The following is a 5,442-nucleotide window of genomic DNA, read 5'->3' on the forward strand; positions in this document are numbered from 1 at the left end:
CTTTTTACAGATTCTTACTATAAAAGGGGAAATATGGTCTGAATAAATGATAATACAACTGCTTTTTATGAGCACTTCAGATGTGTCCAGGAAAACACAGCTTCCCTTTGTTCTTAATCCTGTTGGGCTGATGAATCAGCTTCAAATATTGAGATGTAAGAAAAAAATGCTTTATTTTATTTGGGGAAAAGGTTGAGCATTTCAGTTAAAAGTTGGTGCTTTCACCTTGAAATGTCTGCCATCTCTGCCTGCAGCAGCAGGGGACCATTGCTCTGAGGAAAAAGCCTGGCCAATGGGGCACAGCAGAGGGAACACTTCATCTCAAGTTTTATGAGGTCTTGATGGCTTGGCTCACTTGTAGGTGTTTTTAATACCTGCTGTCAGTTTGGGAATGTTTCTCACTTGGCAACTGGATAAGGACAATAAAGTTGTCAAGCAGGGAACTAACAACTCAATCTATTATTAAAAGCGTAAAACCCTAAGAACTGGGAAGCTGGTGTCGTATGTGGTTTCTTTGCATTGATGCATTCCAGGCATATCATCTTCGAAAACATAGCCTGCAGCAAGTCCTCTCATTACATGAATCATCAGAGGAAAACATGCGTGATTCTATTCTGGAATGATTTCTAGAAAAACAAGAAGCGACAATAAAATGTACAGTGATATTTGTATTATTGTGTCTAATTACTGTTAATCATAGATATATTCTGGCAAATAAAATAAAGCTTATCAGAAACCAGTTATAAGTAATGCAACCCTTATCTTTCCAGAGGCAAGGAAAGATGGAGTGGTAAGTCTAGATTTTGTTTCAGGAAAGTACAAGGTCCTTAAACATAGTTTTCATTTCCAAATTTGATTTTATTTTTTTGCTCCTTTTATACATGCTAATATTTATCCATTAAAAATAATTGATGCCCAGAGAAACAGAATGGTACCAGATAATGTTGTAGGGATTATAATTAATAAGAACTCCCCATTGTGGCTCAGGCATAAAGCTAAAGTTCAAAGACACTAAGTCAGCAAAGCTTGCTGCCCTGTGCATATTAAATAAGACAGGAGGCTTCAAAATAACCCATAAAAACTTGTCAACTTTAGATTCTGCAAGAAAGACCATTGAATCGCTCTTACATCAGTACGGATACTTAGCTTCATCATTTTAACCCATCATCTACTAATTTTCACCTTATCATAAAATATTTGTTGAGATTACATAATTCAAAAGATTATAAACATGAAGTGACTTAATTTGTCCAATAATTGCTCTATAAGTTACAACATGGTGCCCTACAGATAGATTCGCATATGTTCTGACTACCCTGTTAACAATAAAATTGAATTTCATCTTTGGTGAAATATATACCAGGATATACCATGATACTATCCACAGGCACCAGACTTCCTATAGCAGGCAGAATTTTAACATGGCCCACTAAAGGATAACATGGCCCAATATCACCTGGGTCTAGAGTGTAGCTGAGACTTTTAAGTGATGGCTCTTACTCCCATGTTTAAGTCAAAGTGGATTAAAAAGGGACTTCATAAGTTTGCTTTGAGTCCTTTGAAATGACTGTCCTGAATTGGCCTGATCTTGGGTCAGCATTCTTCCCTTATCTCCTCACACTCTCGCAAAAGCATATGACTACAATGACCATGCTATGACCTGCCAGAGGACCTCTTCAGTTACTGCAATCCTAATGGCCACAGGGGCCTGAATTGTGCTTGAACAGCTGATAGTTTCAGTTTTGTGTAAGCCCTGAGAAGCAGACCAAACTATATACTTCCCTGACACCTAGCTACAAAAATTCTGATGATATTATACTATTTCAAGCTCCATTTTTATTAGATGTTTTCTTTATTTACATTTCAGATGTTATCACCCTTTCCTGGTTTTCCCTCCTAAAACACCCTATCACAGCCCCACTCCCACACCCACCCCACGCTCACAGCCTACCCACTCCCACTTCCCTCACAACCCAGTTTAGCTTCACCTGTTACCCTGTCTGGCTTAGGATACCTCAGTGAAGGGATCAGAACCTTCTATGGTTCCCTGGTAGTGGAATATGGCCCAATCTCCTGTAGATGAAGAGACTATTCCTTTTCACTGGACAAGCAATAATCATGAGGTCTCCCTTAAACATCTGCACTACTCACCAAACACTCTTGGGTACTTAGAGGTTCTCTTCAACTTATGACAGGTGAGGAGACATGGGGAACAGCAAGGTTGTCCATAGAGCTTGGAATATTACACTAAATGTTTCTTCCAAGCCCTGCAGTCAAGTCCCTTCTGCCTTCAGAGATAAATGAAGCCACTGCCCTCCGTGTTTCTATACATCTTACCATTCTCAAATTGTTGCCTTTGTTCTTTATCCAATATTTGTTTTCCACATATTTTTTTAATTTTGTAGTTTCACAAGAGAATTTTATGATACAATTTCCTCTTCATTTAGCATGAATTACACTTAAAGGTTTTAGTCATTGCCATGGAGATTATAATATACGCTTACAATAGAATTATTTTCAAATAACACTATATTGCTTTCATGAGAAGAACATGTTCAATATTGAAAATTCTCCTACTCCCCCCACCTGGACCTCAAATGATTGCTGCCACTTACATGAAAGCATCTATAGACATATATGTATGATCATAATTAGTGGAATATATTATATTATCATTATTTTCTGTTAAGAATGAAGAAAATAAAATTTAAAACTTTATTTTGACTCTAAGTTTTATTCATCTCCAGTGTCCTTCCTATTTGTAGATTTATGGTTTTCTTTAGTTCTTCAAGAATTCCATGAAGTACACTTTGATCATCATATCCACCCACCTCCTCCATCTCCTCTCAGATCAACAACCCTAACTTCCCTATCCACTAATCTTTGTCTTTCATTTGTTAAGACCCCAAAGTCCCAATTTCTGGACTGTATACTCTTGGGTGGTGGCATCATCTATTAGCATGTGGTTGACACACCAGAGGTTACATCTTCATAGAAAACTTACTCCCCTTCCAGGAACTATCAGTTTGCAATAGTTCCTCACCCAGGGGTGAGACTTTGTACTCACTTCCTCTGTCCATGCTGAAGTTTTATGTGGTTTGAGTTTGCTCAGGTCTTGTGTATTGCTGTCAAAATTGCTCTTGAGTTCATATATGTTACAGTCCTGTTGTATCCAGAAAGCCCTGCTTTCATATAGTCACATATAGACAGTGATCTTATAACTCTCCTCCTCATGTTCTGTGATGTTTCCTGAGTGTTTCAAGGAGGAAATGTGATATGTGGACCCCAGAGAGGACCGAGCACTCCATAGTTTCTTATTCCCTGTACCCTGACTAGTTGTCTATCTTTGTGTTGATTGTCACCTACTATGCAAAGAAATTTCTGTGAGGGTTGAAACATTCACTAATCTATGTTATACTAAATTATAATGAGTCACTTTAACACTGTGTTATTTAGCAAAATAGTAGTAGTGGTATCTCCCCGGCAGTCGTTGATCTCTTGAGCCATGGTTCTTGATGATACATTTTATATTTGTATCCTTACTCCTCAGTGTGTTTTAGTCCAGTCCTTTTCTTCTTCTGGGTTCACTTTTACACAGCATACCCTAAAGTTTAGAAACAGTCTCTTCAAAAGTACCCATTTGACCAAAGAATTCATCAAAGGCATTCTTATTGGTATTATAGTTCTATTTCTCCTTAGTTTATCTTTGAATATTTCTCAGAATTTCTTCTCTGCTTACATCATCCCCTGAGTACCACATACCTGTTCTGTTTTAACTCTTGGCCTAGTGACTATTTTCAGTTCTTGCTCTGATATGTGATAAGTTCTTGCCATGTCTGACCAGTTCTGGTGCTTTTTTCTTGTCCAAGTTTTTTTTTTTTTCTTATTTGTTTTGTTTCATTTCATTCTTTAAAGGACAGGGGAGTGAAAGAAGTAGCACTTTTGGTATAACTTGTAAACATTTGGGGGGGGTACAGCAAATTTTATTGATGGTATTAAAAAGAGTAGGTAGGATTCCTGAGGCCCCTTCTGTTATTATGGGGGTCTGAAATGGAAGTTGTGAGGAAGATGCTTAGTGTTGGAGTCCAAGGTGGGACAGGGACTCCTCAACAATTGGGGGTCTCACTTTTGCTCTCATTGTCCTTACTGGGGTGGGTGGTCTAGTGTTTCTTACTCCTTGGAGGCCACGTAGGCCATGAGGTCCACCACCCTGTTGCTGTAGCCATATTCATTGCCATACCAGGAAATAAGCTTTACAAAGTTGTCATTGAGAGCAATGCTGGCCCCAGCATCAAAGGAAAAGTACTGTTGAAGTCACAGAAGACAACCTGGTGCTCAGTGAAGCCCAGGTTGCCTTTAGTGGACACTTGGATGCCTGTTTCACCACCTTCTTGATGTCATCCTACTTGTCAGGTTTCTCCAGGTGGTATGTCAGATCCACAACATATATATTTGGGCTAGGAGCATGGAAGGCCATGCCAATGAGCTTCCCATTCAGATGAGATGACCTTCCCCACAACCCTGGCAGCAACAGTGGATATTGGGCTGATCTTCAGGATAGTCCCATGGCCATCATGCCACAGCTTTCCAGAGGAGCCATTCACAGTCTTCTGAGTGGCAGTGATGGCATGGACCATGGTCATGAGCCGTTACATGATGCTAAAGTTGTCATGGGTGACCTTGGCAGTTGGTGATACAGGATGAATTTCTGACAATCTTGAGTGAGTTGATATATTTTTTCTCATAGTTCACAACCAACACAAACATGTGGGAATTAGCAGAAGGGGTGGAAATAATGACCCTTTTGGCCTCACCCTTCAAGTTAGCCCTAGCCTTCTCCATGATGGGGAAGATGCCAGTAGACTCCATGATGTACCACCACCAGCACCAGCATCACCCCATTTGATGTTAATGGGATCTCACTCCTGGAAGATGGTGATGGGCTTCCCACTGATGGCAAAGGTCCCATTCTCAGCCTTGACCATTCCATTAAACTTGCCATGGTTAGAGTCATACTGGAACACGTAGACCATGTAGTTGAGGTCAATGAATGGGTCCTTGATTGCAACAATCTCCACTTTGCCAACTGCAGAGTAGAAGGCAGCCCTTGTAACCAGGTACCAAATATGGTCAAATCTGTTCATACCAACCTTCACTATTATGTCTACTGGCACTGGAACATGGAGGAACAGAGAGAGTCCCTTGTAAACTTTTTATTGACAAGTAAACATGTTGTAATAGGAGCTGTGTGCAATTCAGTTCTTCCAATCAGTTAATAGAAGCTACAGTGAAATGAGGAGTTAGCACTGTGACAGAAAACTATAGGGATGCTCCCATGATTGTGCGTCAGGCTTTAGGGAAGCTTGTGTATGTGTTCTTGGGTCATTAACTTCTTGTTTCTCCTACCCTTTCTAAGTTGCATAGGTGGCCATAAATGTCTAA

At 39.8% G+C, this 5,442-nt stretch overlaps 1 pseudogene; it reads right to left on the reverse strand.

Moving 5' to 3' along the window:
- Positions 1–4,170: 4,170 nt before the first annotated feature.
- Positions 4,171–5,153, reverse strand: LOC127682324 (glyceraldehyde-3-phosphate dehydrogenase-like; annotated as a pseudogene).
- Between the last annotated feature and the right edge of the window lie 289 nt (positions 5,154–5,442).

The sequence above is a fragment of the Apodemus sylvaticus genome, chromosome 4 (genome assembly GCF_947179515.1).
Source record: "Apodemus sylvaticus chromosome 4, mApoSyl1.1, whole genome shotgun sequence".
In the NCBI taxonomy this organism is placed as follows: domain Eukaryota; kingdom Metazoa; phylum Chordata; class Mammalia; order Rodentia; family Muridae; genus Apodemus; species Apodemus sylvaticus.